The sequence below is a fragment of the Pan paniscus genome, chromosome 6 (assembly GCF_029289425.2).
Source record: "Pan paniscus chromosome 6, NHGRI_mPanPan1-v2.0_pri, whole genome shotgun sequence".
NCBI classification, from domain to species: domain Eukaryota; kingdom Metazoa; phylum Chordata; class Mammalia; order Primates; family Hominidae; genus Pan; species Pan paniscus.
This window is the reverse complement of record NC_073255.2, coordinates 189,300,861-189,326,702: the sequence shown is the minus strand read 5'-3', so window position 1 is coordinate 189,326,702 and position 25,842 is coordinate 189,300,861. Positions and strand designations below refer to the sequence as shown.

General features: G+C 49.7%; 1 protein-coding gene across 1 annotated transcript in view; it reads right to left on the bottom strand.

Annotated features, from left to right (window-relative positions):
• ACTR3B (actin related protein 3B) overlaps positions 1-25,842 on the bottom strand; it is a 980,748-nt gene that overhangs the window by 829,396 nt on the left and 125,510 nt on the right. The window lies entirely within an intron of this gene.

Genomic DNA, 25,842 nt, shown 5'->3' with positions numbered 1-25,842 from the left:
GAACCACTGCCTTAGGCTAATTATTTTCTAATGGAACATAGCTAAAAACTAATGAAAGGCAAAAATGATAATTATGGAAAACATGAACAGCATAAAAATAAGCAATCTGAAGTCTAAGTTTACTTTCCAAGAATCTCATTCAAATCCTCAAAGAACTTCATGACATCCAAACGCCCTCACTCCAGGGCGGCTGCGATGCAGCTCTGGTGGCACAGGCTGCCTGGCGTCCCCTCCCCTGTGCCGTCTCTTCACATGGGAGCAGAGTACCCGTGCTCTTCTCGACACTGTCAAAAAGCAATGCCTGCTCCCCAGTTTAGAAAAATGTGTTTTGAAAAGGCAGAGGAGGTGGAGAAAAGAAAAAAGTAAGAAGAGGAGGAAACTGTTATAAACATTTCAAAGATTTCAAAGGCAAAATTGTTTTCTCTTTAATAACTCATAATTACCACTATGCAGCCATAAAAAAGAATGAGTTCACGTCCTTTGCAGGGACAAGGATGAAGCTGGAAGCCATCATTCTCAGCAAACTAACACAGGAACAGAAAACCAAACACCGCATGTTCTCACTCATAAGTGGGAGTTGAACAATGAGAACACATGGACACAGGGAGGGGAACATCACACACCGGGGCCTGTCAGAAGGTGGGAGGCAAGAGGAGGAGAGCATTAGAACAAATACCTAATGCATGTGGGAATTAAAACCTAGATGACGGGTTGATAGGTGCAGCAAACCACCATGGCACATGTATATCTATGTAACAAACCTGCACGTTCTGCACATGTATCCCAGAACTTAAAGTAAAATTAAATGAAGTTAAATTTAAAATTTAAAAACTCATAATTCCCATCAGTTTAATACAAGTATTTTCATTTTTGTATATTCCTATCCAGCATGGGTCCAAGTGCATGTGTATTTTTACGTAAGCATACATCAAACGCAAGCAATGTTGTAGCCTGATTTTCTCACTTAACCTTGTATTATAAGCATTTTCCCATGACGCTATATCATTTTTTTGGATTATAATTCATATTAGTTGAGCAATATCTCGATAATGGCAAATCAGCTGAGCTAAGCTGGGTTTTGCTGGGATGATCATCAGTTCTGGACTGTCCATTGAGGTTTATCTTGTGCTCACGCAGAGCCCACTGTGTCTGGGAGACTGTCCTGGCGCTGTACTGCAGGTGACTGCTCACGACACAAATCGCTTGGGTCTGGTGGTCCTTCCCTCTGAATGTGACTTCCAGGCTAACTGCAGGAGGGAGGGGAGCATAAAGAATAGCACACCAGTTTTTCCTGCTTCCCCCTGGGTGACACAGTCACTTCCGCTTCCAGTCCATTGGCCAGAATCTGTCACCTCCATGGGGCTGGAAAATAGTCTTCCACGTATCCAGGAAGGGAAAAAAGGCTGGAGCTACCTGAGCCCTGATGCTGCCTGACCAACTTTAGCTTTGCCGTAAATGAACTCTTCGTTCCCAGTGCTGACCTTTGTTTTCAAAAGTCAAACTTTGACGAACCAAACTCCCCATTCCCTGTAGGAGACTCTCAGTCACTTAAATCTTTGATCTCAAACATGTCGGTCCTCAGAACAGCCAGGGCGAAACTCTGAAGGGACGGGGTGAAGCCTGGGAATCCCCGTTTTTAAAGGGCTCGGTGATTCTGCTCACCGGCCAGGCTGGGGACCACGACTTGAGTCCCAAGTCATCTTCAAGGCTACAGTAATTGTGCTTCTCCACTCTGATCTCCAGTGATCCATCAGATGGATTCCTAGGCTCACGGCTTTCGATCTCTGGTGGAGCCTGAGAAATAATTACAAGGAACCTAACCCAAGCATCGATTGAACCCTGAATAAACAGGATGCACTGTGCATACAATTTCAGAAATATACGTAATGCTATTGTGATTTATCAAATAGAGATTCACTAAGCACATTCCTAAATATGTAGTGTAGTTCTGATTTTATGAATTATTTCAAGATAGACTGTATCAGTCGGGGTCCCAGAAGGAAATAAATGGCACGCTCAAAGGGGGAGATTGAAGAGTTTAACAGAGGGAATATTCCTAAAGGTGGGGGCAGGGTTATGAGACATCAAGAAAAGACGGCGAGGCTGTCAGAGCCAGTATCAGTGGAGAATCTTAGCATCCCCAGTCAGAAGGGGTGAAGGAGGGAACAGTCACCACAGCCCAGAGAACAGTTCTGAAGGTTTTCCTCAGAAACAGATAATCGGATTTCATCAAATATTCTTTCTGCATCATTGAGATCATCATATTTTTTTCTTTTTATATTTGTGAATATGGTGAGTTACACTGATTTTTGAATGTTAAACCAACTTTACATTCCTGGGATAAACTCCTGTTGGTTGTGGTATTAGGGTCCTCCAGAGAAACAGAATGAAAAGAGAGAGCAATTGATCAATCAATAGATCGATCGATCAATAGATGATTGATAGATAATTGATAGATGATAGGTAATAGATGATAGATGATTGATAGAGATGATAGATGACAGATAACAGCTGATAGGTAGATTAGATAGAAGATAGATAGATAGATAGATAGATAGATAGATAGATAGATAGATAGAGGATTTGCTACAGGAATTAGCTCACGAAATTATGGAGACCAAGAAGTCCCACACTATGCCATCTGAAAGCTAGACACCAGGAAAGTAGGTGATATAATTCAGTCTGAGTCCTAAGGCCTGAGGCGAAGAGGAGTGGTTGCTGGTGTAAACCTCAGAGTCCAAAGGCTGGAGAACCTGCCGTTCTGACGTCCAAAGCCAGAATAGGGGATAAATTGGCCCTGCTTCTACCCAGGTCCTCCATCAGATTGGATGGCGCCTCCCACATTGGTGAGGTGGGTCTTCCTTACTCAGCCCACTGATCCAAAGGCTAATCTCTTCTGCAAACCTTCACAGGCACACCCAGAAATCGTGCTTCACCAGCGAACTGGGCGTCCCCTAACCCAGTCAAGAGAACATCTAAAATTAACCATCATGGTCATGGTGGGGATATATAAATTTATACATATAATTAACATATAACTAGATAAATATACAATTTTTACATATTTTTAGATTCGCATTACTAACATTTGAAAGCATATGTGACTCTGGGTTCATGATGGATAATGACCGGCAGCTCCAGTTTCTCGTGAAGCCTCTTTCTGGCATGGAATCCATGCAATGCTTGTAATGCTGGCCTTATAGAGTGAACCGGAAGCTGTTCCCTCCTCTTCAGTTTTACGAGTTTGTGTAGAATTCATATCATTTCTTCTTTAAATTTTGGTACAATTCACGAATTGAGCTATAGTTTTCTTTATGTGAAGACTGTTAATTACAAATTCAATTGTTTAACAGACTCAGGAATATTCAGTAGATCTAATCCTTCCTGAGTCAGTTCTGACAGTTTGTGTCTTCCAAGGAATTTTTCAATTTTATCTAAATTGTAGAATCTTTTGGCATAAAATTGTTCACAATATTCTCTTATTATCTTTGTAATGTCTGCTGAACCTGTAGGATATTCCCTCTTGTTCTGACAGCGTTAACGTGAGCTTTATCTCTTCATTCCCCAAACAGTCATGCCAGTGATGTATCAACTGTGTTGATCTTTTCCAAGAACCAACTTTTGGCTTCATTGATTTTCTCTACTGTTGATCTTCTCTCTATTTCACTGATTTCTGCTCTTATCTTTATTATTCCTTTCTTCTACTTACTGAGTTCCATTTGCTCTTCTTTTACTAGTTTGTTAGGAAAAATCACCTGTGAAAATGTAATTTCTGCATTACACTGAAAACATTCTCCTATTTGTCACTTGCATACGGTTAATTCAAGTTATGGCAACATGCACTGTGGCAAAACAAAACATTCTGTCTGCCAAAGGGGACAGGTTTCCTTTAAGATTAAATTGAGGCCAGGCGCAGTGGCTTATGCCAGTAATCCCAGCACTCTGGGAGGCTGAGGCGGGCAGATCACAAGGTCAGGAGATCGAGACCATCCTGGCTAACACAGTGAAACCCCGTCTCTACTAAAAATACAAGAAAATTAGCTGGGTGTGATGGCAGGCACCTGTAGTCCCAGCTACTCAGGGGGCTGAGGCAGGAGAATGGCGTGAACCCGGGAGGCAGAGCTTGCAGTGAGCCGAGATCGCGCCACTGCACTCCAGCCTGGGAGACAGAGCGAGACTCCATCTCAAAAAAAAAAAAAAGATTACATTGAGCACGCTCTGTGTCCGATGAGTGTAACTGTGTGCTCTACAGAGGATATGCAGCCTCCATCCTCAGGGAGCTTGTCCTCGTTACCTCCCCATGACCTTCAATCTACATCAACTCATGCTTCCCTTAAACGTTAGTGATAAGAAATTGTATATGTTAGAATATGTCTGTTATAGCAGATCACATAGTTCTCTGAGAGTTATGAACAATGTTTGCCATGGAAAATTGAATTCATTTGCCAACCTCGTTACAATTAAATCAGTAACTATGACCTAACCAATCTCTTGAGAGTGAAATTACCTTTATATAAACTGAATACATTATCTTGCTAGCTTAAAAATATCTTAGATTATGGGTCTAGGCGTTTCTTATTGAAAACTAAACAAGTAAGGTTTAATTGGAGGTATGAGCGTTCATTTCAGAAAATGATGTGAAATCTCGTTCCCCACCGTGAGCACCTCGCAAATGGGCACCCAGTGAAAGTGTCTGGATCCGATGGTGGCAGCAGCTCTCCTCTCTTTAGGAGGTTTTCTCCAAAGCCTTGGAATCCTCTGGCACCCACGCATGCGGGCTGGCCCACAGGACAGGACAGTGAGCTGCAGCTCGTGGGGTGCAGTAACCCCCACCTGCCCACCCGCCCGCTAGGAAGTCCCTCCTATTCTTTTGGTCTCCACAGCTCTCTCGGGTTTTCCTGCACTGCCCAGGGGGACTGGCTTCTCCCTATCAAGCTGCTTGCCTGACAACAAGTCACATCATCTTCAGGAAGCTCTGGCGCCAGGAACCACACAAGGCTTTCTCCTTGCGAGCAGGTTTGATGTGATGAGGAGACATAAAGAGAGATGGTGGAACCATCAGGCAGGCTGTGCTAGCCTGAGAGCACAGGAGTTATGTGAAGAGAAGGCTTGGCCCCATCTCTGCTCCCTAGGCATCAAGTTTGAGCCTCAAGAAGTTGCAGTATCGGCTCCTTTTCAACACCATTGTCTTGGTGATGTCGTCACAATGACCCTTCCCTGCTTCTGCTCCCCATTCCTTTCCCTGTGCCTCTTTCCTTCATCCACCGCCAATCAACACCGCCATCTTCTCAGAAAGAAAGACATCATTTGTGTCTCTCTCGCAAGCCCTACAGACCTATGAAGGTAAAGGAAGCCGCACACATATTTCTTCTCTCTTCCATTTTATAGGGAACATCTTAAACCAAAAGTTATTAAGCATTTATAGTGAGCCAGGCACTGCTGAGCATGGAAACTCATTTAATTCTCACAAGAATCATATAACGTACATACCATTATCGTCCCCATTTTACAGGAGAAGAAACTGAGGCACACAGGAGGTAACGTAACCTGCCAAAGATCTCCTGCCTGGCAAGAAACAGAGCTGGGACTGGGTCTCAGTCTCCCAGAACTCCTACTCAGCCCCACACTGCAGGTTATATGTTTTTAATATCACTTCAATGTATGTTATTATCTATCTAATTATTGAAAATATTATGTTGATAGATAGTGGAAAATATAGAAGGACACGTCTATGAGTGCCATTATTCTCCATGACAGAATCCATGCTGACCCCTGTGGCCTCCTGGGAACTCATATCTGTCACATAAAGCAAGAACTGCCAGGTGCCTTCCAGTTCTACTGCCAGCCCACAGGCCAGAGCGGGCCAGTGGTCTCCATGACCTCGGATTTCTTGTTGCCACCGCAGGCCGTAGGCGGTGTGGTTTTGGTCATGGCACGGTCAGAATGCCCACACATTCTTCGCCGCCACAGCACACGCCCACAGGAATTGACAAGCCGAAGCCAAGCTCCCAGCCAGGCTGCTTTACAAAGGTCGCCCGTCCTGTCTGTCGTAATGCCAACTTCATAAGGTCAGCGCCGCCATCGTCTGTCGCCCTGGCCTGCTACTCACCTAACGAGGTGCTGCAGTGAACAGGTGACAGGCAGGTGCGGAAGGAAAGCCCTGGGAGAGGCGACACAGAGGATGGGACACGGCTCGGAATGGCGGGCGGCGCGCGGCCTGAGCGGGATGGTCTGGGGCTCACCCCATATCATCCGTAATGGGACAGAAAGTCTTCCCTCGGGTGTGACGGCCGCCCCAACGGATGCAGCAGGGATTCTATTTTGGAACAGAGACACCCATCTCTGATTCAGATGCGACCTCCTGGAATATTCAAGCACCTGGGCCAGGCCCCAGTGCTGCGTGTGTGACACACAGACCCACCCCATGGCCACCTCAGGCCTCAGGACCCTCGAGGCCAGCGCCGGCCACACACCACACGGCCAGGGCAAAGCTGAGAGGCATCCTCTCCCTTCCTCCACCTCACCCAGCACACGCCCTGCCATCACCTGAGCCCATCCTTCATCCCTTCACCACGAACTCACCACCCTGCCCACAGTCTCCAAGGCCCGCTTCCCCCGGTAACGTGTGGGCATGTAGCTCTCCCAGGAGTGTGCCCAGCCCTCCACTCCCTACAGGAGTGCCCACGGGCTTGGCACCCAACCTGCTCTGATCGCCTGCTCAGCTGCCCCACACTGCCCTGCCCTCCACTCCCAGCACCATCCCTCACAGAGCCCTGGCATCACCCAGCTACCCGGGGGCCCAGATTCAGCCTAGGCCGGATCCTACAGCCCCCATGAGCCTCGGACGCCTTCTCCATACCCGTCAGCCCTGCTTTCAGGTCCCACAGGACAGATGGGCCCCCTCGCTCCCTGACCCCCACAGCCCTGCCCTCCCCAACCACACATCCATCCACCTCTCCACCCCTCTCCAAGCGTAGAAGTGAACAGAGTGATGACGATTCAGGGAACCTGGTGGCCATTTTTAGGGACACAAATAAAATAAACCCAAAAGCAGGCAGAGTGGAAACACGGAGCGGTGGCTGGGGAGTATGGGGAGGCAGTGACGGTGGGAGGCCACAGTGGAGTCGTTCTGTGAGTGACGCGGCCAGACGTGATTATCTTTCCTGAATCTGATGTATCTCATGGTGAGGGAGGGGACAGGCCCAGGAGGATCCTTGCACACATAAGCTGTTAGCTGTGAGAGTCGCTTCAGAGGTTCCCAACAGAACACTCTGGAAGCATATAGTTCTACAGGGGAGCCGCAGCGTTCTCTTGTTTCGGAGCTGCTCAGGTCAGAAACGCAAACACTTTGAGCTTCTCTGATGAGGCATGGGGCCCCAGGGCCCAAGGGGCAGTGGCTCCGCTACAGAGGAGAGAGCCGAGTAAACCGGGGTGATTTAGTTCCTACATGTGGCCCAGGCCTGCTCCAGCTGCACAGAGCTGGTTCTTACAGGCTCCGTTCTGAATAAATCATCCTGCAAAACAGCCTGAAACCAAAACAGCTTCTGCAGCTCTAAACTAGAACGTTTGGACAGGTGATTTCGTTTTTTAAAAACAGTCCAGGTAACACTGCCAGATGGTTTCCAGACTGCAAAAAGAACCTTTGCAAACATATTCCTAAAGCCACAGAGCCTCCTGCCCTTTTGCCCCAGAAGTCACTCTCCCATGCGGAAAAAATTACCCAGGAAGGCACTGAGTCCTCTCCGGGTCCCTGCTAGGGGCCCAGCCCTGAGACAGGCATGGAGGGGGAAACACAATCTGACCGCGTTTCATGCAGCGCATGCTAGAACTGCAAATGTCAGACGTGTTTTACATTTTCCCACCTGAGAAAAAGTTATTAGCTCCAAGCATGACTGAGAAAGTTTTTTCATTTAGGAAAGGACACAAGAGAGGCAGCTGGAGTCCTGGTTCAGGACAGGGCCACTGGGCACTGCACCTCCAGCTCCTCACCAAGAGAAGGTCCAGGGAAGAGATGGTGCGGAGACACTGGAGGCCATGGGCTGGGGTGGGCAGGTGTCTGCGGGGAGGGAGACGGATCCACAGGTCACACAAAACCACCCCACCAGAGGACTGCCGGTCACACCTGCTCCATGTCCCTCTCCCCAGCATGTCACCCCTGACACTGAGCTGGTTATGGAATGAAATCCACACTCACACGGTCTCAGGAGGTCTGCTGTCACTTTTACAAATTATATACATACAGACATGAGAGACATTGATGTTGATATGGGCTGGCTGTGTTCCTACTCAAATCTCACCTTGAATTGTAGCTCCCAGAATTCCCTCCTGCTGTGGGAAGGACCCAGTGGGAGATAACTGAATCATGGTGGTGGTTCCCCCATTCTGTTCTCATGGTAGTGAATAAGTCTCACAAGAGCTGATGGTTTTATAAAAGGAAACCCCTTTTGCTTGGCGCTCATTCTCTCTCTTGCCTGCTGCCATGTAAGATGTGCCTTTCACCTTCCACCATGATTGTGAGGACCTCCCACCCACATGGAACTGTGAATCTGTTAAACCGCTTCTTCTTGACAAATTACCCAGTCTCAGGTATGTCTTTATCCGCAGTGTGAAAACAGACTAATACACATGTCAATATAGACAGAGCTCTGGATGTAGACATAAATACAGATATAAATACAGACATCGGCATAGGCACAGATGTAGATAAATATAGACATAGACCAAGGTAAAGGTGATGTCCTTTTCCCCTTTACTGTGTGCATGTCTGTCTGTGTGTGTCTGTCCGTCCCCATAAACCTGCCCCCCGCCCCTGCAATCATCTGTCCCTCTCTCCACCCCTCCCCAGTGTACAAGTGAATAGAGTGATGACAACTTGGGGAACCTGGTGGCCGTTTTTCAGGACACAAATAAAATAACAAACATAAAAGAACATGCAAGTGGAAAACATGGAGTGGTGGCTGGAGGGGGAGGGGGGAGCTGAAACCACCTTCTGAGCAGTGGCAGGGAGAGGCCACCCCATGGAATAGTGCTGGGGCGGAATGATACAGCCTGACAAAGAGAGACACACAGTAAAAGGGAAAAGAACATCAGATCTTGTCAACCATTACAGGTTAAACTGTGTCCCCCCAGCCCCCAAAATTCATATGCTGAAGTCCTAACCCCCAGCACCTCAGGATGCGAACTTATTTGTATACGTGGTCTTTGCAGAAGTTAAAATACGGGCAGTAAGGGCAGGCCCTACTCCAACATGACTGGAGTCCTTATAAAATGGGGGCGTCTGGACACAGACACCCAGCAGGGAGGGTGTCAGGTAGAGACGATGACAGCATCTACAAGCCAAGGAGAGAGGCCTCAGAAGGAACCAGCCCCGCCCACAGCTTGGTCTTGAGCATCAGGAGCTGCAAGGCAAGAAATCTCTGTTGTTAAATTTAAGCATCCAGATTGTGGTGCTTTGATATGGCAGCCACAGCAAAGTCCAGTGCAGGCAGATAACAGGCCCTCTACTAATATCTGAAGGACTAATAAATCATGTAATGGTTGCTACTTGGGGAAGCTCCTAAAGGGGACTTAAGCGCATGGTGCTTCTTTGTCATCCTTTTCTCATCTTCAGGAGCAAGTGGGCCTCACCATCTGACCCTGGCTCTGAAGCAAGGCCCAGCCCAGGTACCAGCATTCTCCCGGGACAGGCCCTACACTGCGCTCAGGAAGTACACAGAGTACCCACACATCCCTGAGCTTTGCTCCCACTGGCAGGAATCCTGCTTGCTTGTTCTTTCTTGTGGGTACTGTTAAAAGAAAAACTTCAGCCAAATTAAATTTAAAGGAGTTTAATTGAGCAATGAATAATTCATGAATCGGGCAGCCCCCAGAATCACAGCAGATTCAGAGAGACTCCAGGGGTGCCTCGTGGTCAGAACAAACTTACAGACCAAAAAAGTAAAGTGACCTACAGAAATCGGAGGTGAGGGACAGAAGCAGCTGGATTGGTTACAGCTCGGCGTTTGGCTTATTTGGACACAGTCCGAGCACTCGGCAGGGAATGAGTGGTTGAAGTGTGGCTGCTCCGACTGACCAAGACTCGGTGATTGTGACAGGCACACACTCCTAAGTTAGGGTTTCAATCTTGTCTACCTATTAAGTTAGGTTGCAGTTTGTCCACAAGGACTCAAATACAGCAGCACAGAGTCCTTCTCAGGCCACATTTAGTTCGCTCTAACAGTACAGATTAAAGATAAAGAAAGCTGTAACTGGATTTCTCCAAGGTGGACGTTTTCTGCCCAGAGAAAAGTAATAAATCAGGGAGAAATGCACCCTTTGTGTTCCACAAAAAGGCAAAAGGAAGTTGTCCTTGGTGTCCACCTCGCATCTTTGGTTGTCTGAAAATGCCTATTTGCCATTACTGGAAAGGCGGCCAGGCTTCCCTCTGCCCGTGGCCCTGTGCCCAAGCTCCAGCACCTCAGGACAGGGTGCTGCTCAGACACCTGAAGGTCCCCACTTCAGCCGGGGCCGAGCGCCGCACTCCATGGCACATCAAGAGCACCCCACAGGCTGCCAGCTTCTGTATCTTGGTTTCTTGAAGCATCTTTCTTATCGTGATTAAAGGAAGCCAACGTCAGATTGGATCTATCCACACAGTACAGGCAGCCCCAAAGATGGCACAGCCTGTGGTTGAGGAATCTACAGGGACTGCCAGCAATGCCACAGGATGGGCTGTGGACACACAGGATTCTGCGAGCCGGGCTGTGTGCTGCACACCAGGAGGTCTGGTGGAGTTTAGGAAGGGAGAAATCCATGCAAGGGAGATGGGATCCTAAAGGCCCAGGAGCATTTAAATAGGCAGAGAGGAGAAACTGAGGCTTCCAGCCATCAGTGGAGACCTTGCTTCCCATCCCCCAGGCTGTGAACTGCGTGATCTGAATGTTCTTTCTTACTTAAGATGCTCATCATGCTCTATGCTTGAATTCCTTCCTACTCCCATCTGCCCCCCACCACCGGCTACAGAGCAAAATTGCCACTCCTGAGCTGCACTCAGGCTCTTGACAACCTGTCCCCAAACTCCACCTCCTGCTCATCTCTCCACCTTCCCTCACCACCATCCCCACTCTCTGGCTACAGCGCTCAGCTTCCTCTAGCCCCACCCGTCTGTGTCTTTGCCTCTCTGTACAAGGCCATCTGGGAAACTCCTACATCCTCAGAGGTCCTTAAAGCTTCAGCATTAATGTGACCCCAGAGTGGAGGCTCCGATGCCCATGGAAGCCCCTCTGGATTCTCCCATGCTCCAGGTGTGCACACCTCTGGGCTGCCGGCTGTGCCGCCATCACCTGGCTGCATCTGCCTCCTTTGCAAAACTGTGAGCTCCTATGTCAGAAAGGTTCCAGGAAGCCAACTCTGAGTGGAGATGAGCTTACAGGGGGTATACTGGGGGCTGCTCTTAGGATTTGCAGGAAGGGAAGGGGAAAGGAAGAGAAGGGAAAGGGGCCACACTGGGCCAAGGGAGAAGTTGCCTGTGGCTGTGATGCAGTCTGAATGGAGACCTCAGCCGATGCTGCGAGGCAGGCATGGAGGCAGAGACAGCATTTTAGAATTGTCCAGGTTGAAGCAGGAGGCGGTGATCTTACTGCCCCTTCTCGCCACACTTCAACTAGTCACTGACTTCAGGAAGTGGGGGTGGTGAGGGGTGGGGGTTAGGGTTAGGGTTAGGGTTAGGGTTAGGGTTAGGGTTGGCTCTCTGCAGCCCAGGCAATCGCAGAGGGAGCCAGCAGCTGAGAGCTGTCTGCTGGGGGACCAGCCCTTTATTCTGGACAATCCGGGTGACACATCACAGCATCCACCACTCCCCAAGGGTAAAGTCTGACTCACTCAACTTTGAAGTCTTATTACTTAGGCACGATGTCTTTAAAAATGGAATATGACAAATTTTTGTCGCCTTAAATTAAATATCCTCCCATCAAGGGCTTTGCTTCCCTCTCATCATCTTCAGAAAAGCAGACCTTGCAAGGCTATCTCAGGTGTCCCCTGAGGCCAACGCTCGCTCCCCAGGCTCTGATCTCCAAATGCCCAGCTAAAAAGGAGCAGTGGATTTCACCTGCTGCCGAAGCCTCTGGCTGTGGAGCCTGTTGGGGACAAAGCACGCTCACATTTCTCAGATCGCGAAGGGCCCAAGGCGGGCAGCACTGCACACGTTTCCAGAGCCGGAGCTCCATGCCCAAGACATGTAGAAGGCATGAAAGTCAAAAGAACATATCCCACCCAATATCCTGGCCCCAGTGTTTAAAACCCGACCAACACAGATTACATGCTCTTTTGAAAAGAACTTCAGTTAAACCCACTGGTCAATTTTAGACTCCTGTGGAGGCAAAGTGAAAAAGATCTGCCTGGTATCACAGCCCAATACTTTGTCGTCAGTAATCTACAGAGGGTCAATGCACTAAGCCTGAGGCTGCACAGCTATAAATCGCCTTTGTGAAGTCATAAGCTAAGTCTGGGGCAGATGCTGGCCTTGGGGGAGCCAGCCTGGAGGAGGAGGTGTGATTGGTGTGCGCTTGGGCTGCATCCGTGGAAGCATCTGGAACACTGGGCCTTTGACCTGCAGCTACCACTCCAGTGAGAGCCCTGCAGTCCCAAGAGGTGGCCACCTCCTCGGAGCCCCCAGCCGCTGTCATCCCATCCTCTGCTCTTGATAACAGACTTTATGTGCACGTGTATTTATAGGCAAACATGTTGTCTATGCTCTGAGGGGGAGGAGCTGTGTTTTTTCCAGCTCTCTCTTTGGATGAAAAGTGCCTGAAGTCACAAGTGTCATTCCTCTACATCATCACACCAGTGGGGCACGCCACCATTTCCCCCCAGTCCTGCAAACTGAGAACCACGCCAGGATTAGCCTCAGGCTAAACCACCCAAAGCTTCTACCCAATATTCAAAGCCCCACCCAATACCATCTTTTCCCTCTCTTCTCTGAAATTCTACACCATTTATAGATAGATCAGAGCCCTCCACCTTGATTGCATATTAATTTTTACAGTTTCCTTTGTGTGAACTATTTCCTCGATCATTAAAATTATGAAATCCTCCAGGTAGACAATGTGCCGAATCCTCCTTGTCCCCACAGTGCCTGGCACAACGCTGGGTGTCTTGGCACTCGGGAAAGTGGGCCGTCAGCTTTGTGTCTGATCAACAGATAGAGATGGGGAGGCAGCCCCAGTCAATGTGGAGTGGGGAGCACATCAGGAGAGGTCCAGCCAAGGACACAGCTGCCGTACCCCAGGCTTGCACACTCTGGTGCAGAGCCAACATCAGAAAACACGGGATGAAGGCAGCCACGGTGACGGGAAGTTAGCGTTGCCATGGGAGTGGGGAGGGGGCTCACCAGGTGGACATACCTGAGCCTCACAGTGGGGGCCCCCTCCCTCCACTCACATCCTTTCCTGAGCCTCTGTGCTGGGGTCCCTCAGGTGCAACCTGGAGACCCCGCTTAGCTAGGGGTGGGTACAGCCCAGGGAGCTTAAACCTGGGAAGATCCAGGGCTCAACGTTAGATAGCAAACCACACCTCCTCAGCCTCTTTCCTCAGCCGTGTGGACGACTGGCCACATGTCTGACACGTCGGAACCGTCCACCCATCCTCTGGCATCATACCCGACGGCAGAGCTTCCCAACAGGTGTGTGCCGGCATCCCAAACTCTGTTCACCTTTCAGTTCCTAAGCCTGTGGCCTCCTTCTCTCCTCCCCTCCTCCCCTCCTGCCAGGGAACCTCAGTGTTACCGGGTGTTGACAACAGCCAGGAAGACCTCCACTGACACTCTCCAGAGTCACCGCTGTGCCCTCTCTCAACCCCAACCCAACACACAGGTGCCCACTCACTAATAATCAAAGGCGCTGGAGAAATGTTTCTAAAATCATTACCCTCCATTTAAACACTCAAAGCCTGACATGCTGCGCAGCGTAGAGAATCGTCATGAGACAATCGCTGCAAATCGGCACAGCAAGTTCTTCATTTCCAGGCCATCCTGTGTCAATAAGATATTAGCTGCATCGCAGCTGCAAATATAGCATCAGCTCCACTGGTTCATTTACCACAGCCCTATTTTAACCCACGAACGTAAAAGCTTTCCGAGACCCACACACACCTTCATGCCTTCCAAAACAGTGAGTCCTGCTCGGCTTCCAGCCCCACCTTCAGCCACACCGTGACTACTAAGGCCGTGCTGAGCTCGCCTTCTTCCTTACCATCAGTAGACTTTTTTTTTTTTTTAATTTTTTGAGACAGGGTCTGGCTCTGTCACCCAGACTGGAGTGCAGTGGTGCCATCTCAGCTCACTGCAACCTCCACTTCCCGGGCTCTAGCGATCCTCCCATCTCAGCCTCCCAAGTAGCTGGGACCACAGGCACGCGCCACCAAGCCTGGCTAATTTTTGTATTTTTGTAGAGACGGGGGTCTCACTATGTTGCCCAGTTTGGTCTCAAACTCCTGGCCTACAGCCTAAATCCTCCCGCCTCGGCCTCCCAAAGTGCTGGGATTACAGGCCTGAGCCACCGCGCCCGGCCCCAGTGGCTATTTCTGTTAACTGGTGGGCAGCCGCTTCCTCCTCCTTCGCACTTGTGGATCTGGTGTGCAAGGAGAGAGACGCTGGAGACTGTGAGAGATCACAGGCTCTGGGAGAGGGAGGCTTGGCCTCACAGCAGGGAGCTGGGCAGCGGCCTGACGCCACAGTCGTGGTCCAGGGCATTCGGGGACCCACTTCTCAGCACGGTCCTAACAGCTGAGGGCTGCTGGATTCGCGGCCAACAGACGGGTACAGCGCCCAGGGTCTGCATCTGGGTTCTTGTTTCCAAAGAGCGCGGAGGGGCTTATGGGCACGTTTACTCCAAAGGCAAAATCACAAAATCCTTCGCTCTCTCAGCCAAATCCCACGTGGTTCACTGCTACTGCACGTAATGAAAAGATTTTAACATCACTTAAAAGGGCTGCTGCAGGCCGCTTTTGCTCCATTCCTTCAGATTTCAACCCAAGGGACCTCTGAGAATGAACAGCCGTGCATGGGTTCAGGACTGTAAACCCCCAGCGCTCTGCAGGCAAAGGGCGGAGCGCGGCGGCGGCCCCGACGCGGGCAGGAGTGGGGGGCGCGCGCCCTCTGGCGTCCGCCTCGGGGACGCGCGGGCCTGGAAACTACGGCCCAGGTCAGAGGCGCCCACCGACGGCCGGGGCGAAGGGGGAGCGCCCCAGCCTGCAACCCACGCCCTCCAGAACCTTGGGGGGCAGAGCACAGAGCAGAAGGCACCCGGCACCCAGAGGGGTCCCGGCCAAGCATCCCCGCGTCCCCTCACCGCGCCTGCCACCAACCTTGACCTCAAGTCACAGCCTCCATTTGGAGGCCTGGAAACCGGGTTAAGAAAGCTGCTGAGGTTCACCCAATTCAGAATCCACATCGCTCTCCGACTCTTCCGGCAGGTTTCACAAGCACAGCTGTGAACGAGTAATGAGGAGAGCGCATGGAAGGCGGAGCGGGGGTTAGGAGGGCAGGATGCGGGCACCGGGCCGGGTGGGCACACTGACAACGGAGAGGACCCCTGAGCTCTCGGTGAGATGCAGGGCGCTAGGTGAGATGCAGGATGCTCGGTGAGGTGCAGGGTGCTCGGGGAGATGCAGGGCGCTCGGGGAGGTCCAGGGTGCTAGGTGAGGTGCGGGGCGTTCAGGGAGGTTCAGGGTGCTTGGGGAGGTGCAGGGTGCCCTGGGAGGTCCAGGGCACTTGGGGAGGTGCAGGGCGCTCGGGGAGGTGCAGGGTGCTCGGTGAGGTGCAGAGTGCTCGGGGAGATGCAGGGCGCTCGGGGAGGTCCAGGGTGCTAGGTGAGGTGCGGGGCGTTCAGGGAGGTTCAGGGTGCTTGGGGAGGTGCAGGGTGCCCTGGGAGGTCCAGGGCACTTGGGGAGGTGCAGGGCGCTCGGGGAGGTGCAGGGTGCTCGGTGAGGTGCAGAGTGCTCGGGGAGATGCAGGGCGCTCGGGGAGGTCCAGGGTGCTAGGTGAGGTGCGGGGCGTTCAGGGAGGTTCAGGGTGCTTGGGGAGGTGCAGGGTGCCCTGGGAGGTCCAGGGCACTTGGGGAGGTGCAGGGCGCTCGGGGAGGTGCAGGGCGCTCGGGGAGGTCCAGGGCGCTCGGGGAGGCCATGTAGGGAGGAGTTGAGTTCTGTAAGGGGGAGTCATGTTCATATATTTATCATCACTCATAAAACCGTTAAACTGCAAACTGAAGATTAACCTACACAATCAGTAATTCATACAATTCCACAACACACACATTTTCTTTTTCTTTTTTTTTTTTTTTGAGACAGGGTTTGGCTCTGTCACCCAGGCTGGAGTGCAATGGTACCATCTTGGCTCACTGTAGCCTCAATGTCCTGGGCTCAAGCAATCCTCCCACCTCAGCCTTCCGAGTAGCTGGAACTACAGGTGCACACCACCATACCCAGCTAATTTTTTGCATTTTTTGGTAGAAATGTGGTCTCTCTAGGTTGCCAGCCTGGTCTTGAACACCTGGACTCAAGTGATCCATCTGCCTCGCCCTCTCAAAGTGCTAGGATTACAGATGTGAGCGACCACACCCGGCCACACATTTTCCTCCAAAAAATTAGGTTAAATCCATTAATGTCGTCTACCTTTGCAAGTATGGTGGCCAGATTAAACAAAGAAAAATACAAGACACACACGTCGTTTTTAATTTCAGATAAACAATGAATAATGTCTTAGTATAAGTATGTCCCATGCAATATTTGTGCTATAAATATCATATGGGACGCGCTTATGCTAAAAAATGACGTGTTGTTTATCAGAAATCTAAGTTTCTGCTGGGCGTCCTTTTATCTGCAGTTCTATTTGCAAGCTGGCTCGGGCAGTGTTCTGGGCTCAGGAGTGGCTTTAGGGTGCTGTACATGAGGACTAGAACGTGGCAGGAGTGTGGGAAAGGGGTAGCAAACAGTGAGAGAAACAGGAGGAGTACCCAAGAGAGTAACGAGTCACCCCTTCAGAGCCAGTCTACATATTTGACCAGTGCAGGTAGGAAGAAATTACTTTTCTATTCATAAACATGTAACAACTCTTTGTATTCCAAATAAGACATGCATTAAGTACCCTGAATGTAATATATCATTTTCCCCTATTTGGAGTTGCTGGTGATGAATTATTTTAAAGGTAGTCTCTGAGATGTGTGAGGCTATTGCTTTCTTCATCATGGACAAACAAACATGGGGAGACCAGAGGCACCTGGCCCTGTGTTTCAGATTATTCACGTATGGTCTCAACGCGTATCAGTGCCTCAGGCAGCTTCCTGGCAAGCCCATCCCTTAATCCGCTATGAACAACATCTCATTACACAGAGAGGAGCTTATATCTTTGCCTGGACGATGTATTGTATAATATAAATATGGCACATTAGTTGAGCTGGTTTTGCCGAGCTCTTTTTTTCTTTCTTTCTTTCTTTAACTATTTTTATATCTCTCTATGCCTCGCTTTCCGCATCTGTAAAAACAGGGCATCCACAGAGTTTGTGAGAAGTAGAGTCACTGATACATGTGAGGCACGTAGAGCCACGCCCAGCACAGTAAGCATTCAAACCAGCCGGTATCATTATTATTACTTAAAAACAATGCAAGACAGCATCCAGGGGAAGATAATCTTTCCAAGTTTAAGCAGAGTTCTCATGTTATTCCCCTTTTCCAAGCTGGCTTGGTCAACATCCAAAAACCTCCACCCCAAGATTCCTGGTCCAGCCAGGGGGAAAGTCTGCAGGCAGCTTTTACTAAGTGACTTCTATCATTTGAAACGTCACAGGTCCGGGCTGTGGTGGCACACAGACTATTTTGTTTTGGTTCGACAGGCATCGGCATTTGTGAAGATTTTAAATATGAACACTGTACTCGTTTGCTAGGGCTGTTGTAACAAAGAGCCACAGACAGGGTGCCAGAAACAAGAGTGGCTTCTTTCCTCGCAGTTCTGGAGGCTGGAAGTCAGAAATCAAGGTGTCGGCAGGGTGGGTTTCTCCCAGGGCCTCTCTTCTTGGCTTGTAGATGGCCGTCTTCTCCCTGTGTCTTCATGTGGTCGTCTGTGCTGCATGTCTGTGTCCTAATCTCCCCTGGTCATAGGAACACCACTCCCACCAGGTTAGGGCCCACCCTGATGACCTCACTTTAACTTCATTACCTTTCATTACTCTTGAAAGACCCTATTTCCAAAAGCAGTCACATTCTGAGGTCCTGGGGATGAGGATGCAACACATGGATTTGGGAGGCACCATTCAGCCCACAGAGGTGCCTTTGCATGCCTCAGTGCACTGTGGGGGTGCTATGGGGACATGCTGTGGGGACACTGTGGGGACACGCTGTGGGGATGCTGTGGGGATGCACTGTGGAGACAAGCTGTGGGGACCTGCTGTGGGGACACTGTGGGGACGCTGTGGGGGTGTGCTGTGGGGACGTGCTATGGGGACACTGTGGGGACACGCTGTGGGGACGCCCTGTGGAGGCGCTGTGGGACAAGCTGTGGGGATGCGCTGTGGGGACGGGCTGTGGGTACGCTGTGGGGTCGCCCGTGGGGACACCGTGGGGACGCACTGTGAGGACACTGTGGGGACAGGCTATGGGGGCGCTGTGGGGATAATGTGGGGATGGGCTGTGGGGATAGGCTGTGGGGACACCCGATGGGGATGCTGTGGGGACGCCCAGTGGGCACGCCGTGGGGACGCGCTGGGGCTGCTGTGGGGATGTGCTCTGGGGGCGCTGTGGGGATGCCATGTGGGAACGCACTGTGTGGGCGCTGTGGGGACGCCCGGTGGGGACACTGTGGCCCTGCGTTCGCACAGACTCCACCCATTTAAATCCTGCCTCCTGCACTCACTTGCTGCTCAGTCATATGCGAGTCAGCCTGTTTCCTCATGTATAAAAGGACGATGAGAATATTAAGCCCAGGCTGGGCCAGGTGGCTCACGCCTGTAATCCCAGCACTTTGGGAGGCTGAGGCGGGTGGATCACCTGAGGTCAGGAGTTCAAGACCAGCCTGGCCAACATGGTGAAACCCTGTCTCTACTAAAATTGCAAAAATTAGCCAGGCGTGGTGGTGTGCGCCTGTAATCCCAGCTACTTGGGAGGCTGACGCAGGAGAATCACTTGAATCCAGAGGGCAGGGCTTATAGCAAGCCGAGATCATGCCACTGCACTCCAGCTTGGGTGACAGAGTGAAACTCCATCTCAAAAATAAATAAATAAATAAATAAAAGAATACTAAGTCCACAGGCGGATCTGTAGATTATATGACCAAACCTCCACGAAGCAGCCAGCTTGGCGCCTGGCACACAGCAAGGATGCAGAGATGCAAGCCCTGGTCTCTGCCGTCTTGAGGAATTGTACTTCTGTTGCAGGGGTGATGAACTGCTGAGAATCCACCTGCTGCAGTCTGTATGCTTGTGTCTCCCTCAAAATTCACATCTTCAAGCCCTCATCCCCAGTACGATGGTATTTGGAGGTGGGGTCTTTGGGAGGTGATTAGAGTTAGATGAGGTTACAAGGGTGGGGCCTCCCTGAAGAGATGAGTGTCCTTATAAAAACAGAAACACAAGAGGTCCTTCTCCCTCCCACCCTCCCACCAGGCCCTGAGTGCACCCACCGAGGAAAGGCCATGTGAGGACATAATGAGAAGACAGCCTTGTGCAAGCCAGGAAGAGATCTGGTTTCCAAACGCCAGGGTCCAGATCTGCCCGGTTTACAGCATTCAGCAGCTCAACCTTCATAATGCATGAAGACACAACCTTCATAATGCAATTTCCCTAACTCAGTGGTTGTCAACTCTGGAGCACCTTACAATCACTCTGCTAATCTTAAAAGATGGTGCCCAGGCCAGGCACAGTGGCTCACGCCTGTAATCCCAGCACTTTGGGAGGCAGAGGTGGGAGGATCATCTGACGTCAGGAGTTCAAAACCAGCCTGGCCAACATGGCGAAACCCCATCTCTACTAAAAATTTAAAAATTAGCCAGGCATGGTGGTGGGCACCTGTAATGCCAGCTACTCAGGAGGCTGAGACAGGAGAATCACTTGAACCCAGGAGGCGGAGGTTGCAGTGAGCCAACATCGCATGATTGCACTCCACCCTGGGCAACAGAGCAAGACTCCATCTCAAAAAAAAAAACAAACATGGTGCCCAAGCCTCAAAAACAGACATCCAGGACCATGGAAGAGAATAGAGAGCCCGGAAATAAATCCACACAGTCACAGTCAGATGGTCTTTGACAAGACCAGGAACACACACTGGGGGAAAGGGCAGGCTCTTCTACAAAGGGTGTTGGGAAAACGAGAGCCACATGCTGAATAATGAAACTCACCTCCCTCCACCTACAAAAACCAACTCAAAATGGATTAAAGACTTAAATGTAAGACCTGAAACTAGACATCTACTAGAAGAAAACAGCGAAAAAAACTCCATGGCATTGGTCTGGGCAATGATTTCTTGAATATGACTCCAAAAGTAAAGGAAACAAAAACAAAATAAAAATTTAAAAGACATAAAAATCACGCAGAAGCTAGCAGCTAACAATCAACAAAGCTCCTGACGTATGAGGTGTCAGACATCCAAGACCATTGTCCACTTCTCCAGTGCCAGGTCCCCCTTTGTTTCCAGGCCCCTCGGTCCTTCACTTCCTTCCAAGCCTGCAGTGGCCCTGCTCATACTTCCCAGCAGTCACCGGCCACCGTCACAAGGTCAGGCGTGTCCCAGGAGCATCAGAGCAATGCAGACCCAACGCAGGACCGCCAGCCCTTTGGCGTACCATGGGGTGGGGTGGGATGGAGGGCTGGATGGACAGAGTAGAACCCCGGCCCAGTGGGGCACCCTCGGTGGCAAGGGCTGCAGATCCTACGTTGCCTTTCTTGGCACATTCTCCAAGATATTTCAAAGATGACTACTTGGGTTCAAAAGTGAGCAAGCCAATTCCCCAGTGCCCGAAGGCGCTGGCATCTGAGCCTGCTGATTGACACTGGCTTCACATGCACTAGGAATTCCCTGACCTCCTCTCTTTAATAAGCGATTCTCGAAAGGTCTTCATTACTTCCTAATTGTCGGAATTCATTTGCTTCATTTTTCTGGTTAAGAAACATTAAAAAAATTAATCTCCAACCTTGGGCTGCTGTTAATTTAAAAGCTCCTCCACACTTATTAATGACATCATCTGTTCTATCAATCTTACCCCACAACCACCAGTGTCACCCGTGTGCACGCACACACAGACACACACACACACACACACACACACACACTGATTTCAAAGTCCTTCCTTTGCTCTTTCTGGTTAAAAATTTGATTCACCGAGCACAGTGGCTCATGCCTGTAATCCCAGCTCTTTGGGAGGCCAAGGTGGGCAGATCACCTGAGGTTGGGAGTTCAAGACCGGCCTGACCAACGTGGAGAAACCCCGTCTCCACGAAAAATACAAAACTAGCCAGGCATGGTGGCGCATGCCTGTAATCCCAGCTACTCGGGAGGCTGAGGCAGGAGAATCACTTGAACCCGGGAGGCAGAGGCTGCGGTGGGCTGAGATCGCGCCACTGCACTCCAGCCTGGACAACAAGAGCAAAACTCCATCTCAAAAAAAAAAAAAAAAATTGATTCTTTCATCCATCCCATAACCACTGTCACTGTAATATCTACTTGACTTTCATTTTTTAGCTATTTATTTTTATATATTTAGGAGGTAGGAGTGCAAGCTTCTTACTTGTCTATATTGCATAGTAGTGGAATCTGGGCTTTTAGTAGATCCATCTCTCAAAAAGTGAACATTGAGATTTTAGAGGTCACTCTGTGAACACCAGAATTGAAAAAGGGCAGGTGGGCACGCCCTCTCTTTCAGAGAACCCCAGGCTGCTCTGGGATCGAGTTCACAGGTGGCTGCAGGTCCACTCCCAGCTTCCGACCTCCCTGCAAGGGGTGCCGTCCTTGCCTCTCTCTCTCTCTACAGTTCCTGGGAAGCTGTCATGATGGCGAGGTCGTGGGAAACTAGTGGGACTCCACCCCTGCCTCGGCCGCTTACCGCACCCTGGTCTCCAGAAGCTCCCACTGAGGGTGTGGAAAGAAATGCTCCGCCCAGATCTCGGCTGCTCTGTGTCTCATCCCTCCTGATATCCACCGTAACACTAAACACAGCACTTGGGCATCAGAAGCCCACAAATATTTGTTGAAAAATTAATTAGACGGTACCTAACATGAGAATGTCCATTTGTTTTATTAGTCAACATCCACGAAGAATATCCACTAGAATTGGAACAGCAAGCACGTTTCCTCTCAAGCGCTGACTCCAATCACCACGGTCCCCCCAACTTGCAGATGATACTGAAGCTGCATCTGGCATCAGAAGGAAAGAGCATCGGCAGCGGCTACAACCCATCGCCACCCTGGGCCCGAGAGAGCGGTTGGTGGTGCAGGCAGTGTGCCAGTCAGGGTTCTCTTGAGAAATGGAACCAATAGGAGACAGAGAGAAAAAAAGATATACACACAGATTTAGACATAGATGGAGAGGGAGAGATGCTAAGGAATTGACTCACGGCATTGTCGGGGCTGGCAGGACTGGACAGCAGACTGGAAACTCAGGTAAGAGCTGATGGGCCAGGCACGGTGGCTCATGTCCGTAATCTCAGCACTTTGCAAGGCTGAGGTGGGAGGATTGCTTGAGGCCCGGAGTTCGAGACCAGCCAGGTAAACATACAAGACCTTGTCTCTACAAAAAACTTACAATTAGCTGGCTGTGATAGCTTGCACCTATATAATCCTAACTACTCGGGAGGCTGAAGCAGGAGGATCACTTGAGCTGAGATCAGGCCACTGCACTCCAGCCCGGATGGTGGTGTAAGACCCTGTCTCAAAAAAATGTTAAAAAAAGAACTGATGATGACTGATGTTTCAGCATCGAGTCCAAAATCTGTAGGGCAGCCCAGCAGGCTGGAAACTCAGGCAGGATTTCTATGTTAGTCTTCAGACAGGATTCCTTCTTCCCCAGGAGCCCTCAGTTTTGGCTCTTACGGCCTTCAGCTGATTGGGTGAGGCCCACCCATATACAGGAGGGTAATTTCCTTTACTTAAAATCAACTGAGTGTAAACATTAATCATATCTACAAAATATGTTCACAGCCAGGCATGGTGGCTCATGCCTGTAATCCTAGAACTTTAGGAGGCCAAGACGGGAGGATCACTTGAGCCAAGGAGTTCAAGAACAGCCTGGGCAACACAGTAAGACCCCATCTCTACAAAAAATAAAAAATCAAAAAATGTGTTGGGCATGGTGGCACATGAATGTGGTCCCAGCCACTCAGGAGGCTGAGGTAAGATCACTCGAGCCTGGGAGGTCAAGGCTGCAGTGAGCCATAATTGTGTACTGCACTCCAGTCTGGGTAACCGAGTGAGACCCTGTCTCAAAAAAAAAAAAAAACCAAATATATATATATTTTGGTTTATATATAAACCAAATACATAAATCTATTTATATAAATATATATATAATATATGTATTATATATCTATATTATTATATATAATATATGTATTATATATCTATATTATATATATTTATAATATATGTATTATTATCTATATATGATAATATATATTATATAAATATAAACCAAATATATAAATATATATATATATTCACGACATCTGGAGTAACATTTGACCACGCACCTGCACAGCCTAGCCGAGCCTGGCCAGGTTGACACCTAACATTAACCATCACAGGTACCGTTAATTTTCCGTCCCTCGTGTAGAAGTGCCTCCTCATCTAATCTGCTGTACCTCTGAGAAACCCTCCAGACAGTGCTGATGATATCCATCCAACAGGTTCTCAATGACACCACCTCTTCACGGAATATGGAATTCATAAAGCTGATGCTTGATTGTAGAATTTAGAAGCCTTGAGGACTTTGAGAATTCAATCAGAAAGTTCCTTGAGGCCCAAAGACACATCAGTGTGCATGAGTTTATCCCGATTTCCTGGGAAGCCTCCCATTCACAGCCTTCAAAGTCAACAGTTTCCTCCCCCATAACAGAAAAAGGGGAAGTGGGAGACAAATTTAAAGAAAAAGGGGAAGTTCATATCCAATGGGCACTAATGGTTTAATGTGCCAAAATGAATTGATTTTCTGTTAAAAGCCAAAAGGCAGCAGTTAGACTCAGTACGCCTTCCCTTGCTTATGGTTGTGTGCGTGGTAATGTATGGATGCAATACAAGTTAATTGGTTTTGTTGGGACTCACCAAAGAAAAAATTGCAGAATCCAATTGCTACTACTAATTAGAATTTCCAAGAGCACCATTGTAAAAACCGATTATCCACTTCCTCAGTCATTTTCTAATCTTCTTGATCAAATTTATGCACTCAGTCTCTCTAGTAAGCCCCCTAATACAGCCTTCCATCAAATCTGTATAATTAGTGCACCCTGCAGATAGCCGCAGATTTTCTGCCCTGGCTAACAATTGGGAACCAGTGAACGTCTCTGTTTGCTCAGCTTTCTCTCTCCAACCTGGGAGAGCTCCGGTTAAGTCTCACACCCTCCATAAGACTTTGTCCAATCACGGAGACCACATGGCCTCACATGGTTTTGGCCCTGGAGCCCCTCCCCATAGCCTCGTTTGACATTGGTATGTTGTGTTGTTTAGCACGTCGTGACGATAACTTCTCCCTGCATCAGAATTGCACATTTTTAGAATAGCGGCTGTGTCTTCTATCCCACTATTTTGGTCAACAAATGCTCCAAAAATGATGCCCCTTTAGACGGGCATCTGCCACACTCTAAAAATCGTCATAACAATAGTCATTTGGCAGATACCTGACAAAGCACTTCTCCGTATTATTATCCTCTTGGGTGGTCCCAATACCCCTGTGCAGTCGATGTCTCTGTCACGCGTGTCAGTGTGAAGAGACCACCAAACAGGCTTTGTGTGAGCAACAAGGCTGTTTAATCACCTGGGTGCAGGCGGGCTGAGTCCAAAAAGACAGTCAGCAAAGGGAGATGGGGTGGGGCCATTTTATAGGATTTGGGTAGGTAGTGGAAAATTACAGTCAAAGGGGGTTGTTCTCTGGTGGGCAGGGACGGGGGTCACCAGGTGCTCAGTGGGGGAGCTTCTGAGCCAGGAGAAGGAATTTCACAAGGTAATGTCATCAGTTAGGGCAGGAACTGGCCATTTTCACTTCTTTTGTGATTCGTTACTTGCTCCAGGCCATCTGGATGTATATGTGCAGGCTTGGGCTCAGAGGCCTGACAGTCTCATTTTATCAACAGGAAAATGGAGGATCCTGCCTCCGGTTACAGAGACAGAGGGGCTCACCCTGGGCTTGACCTCCAGTTCTGACCTTCAGAACACACACTCTGCTCTGTCACAGGAAGCAGTGAGGGCTGGGATTCCGTCAAGCTCCAGGTGCACAGGCAGGTGCAGGAGTCAGCCTCTAGCCTCCCAAGCCACAGCTTCTACATTGTGAAGAATCAAAAGTAACTAGATGGGGGCCACCATGTGCCCCTGGTGTCAGCCTCCCCCTTCCCCAGCCTCTGCCCTCAGGCACCTTCTGCCTCCTGCTCCCCTGGTTCATTATTTGTCACTTCACTACTTCAAGGAGCTCATTGTCTCCAATGGACATTTGCATAAGTGAGTAACTGTAAAATTTAAAACCTTCATCTATTAAAAGTCCAGTCACAGTAGGTAGTAAATTTTACGAGGTATCAATTGGTGAGTGGGGGAGGGGGTAGAGACCACCATGGAGTGCCCAGCACCCTGCGGGTGCCTCTCCTGCACCCCTGCCTCTCCTGGCACACCCCCTGCCCATGCGCACCC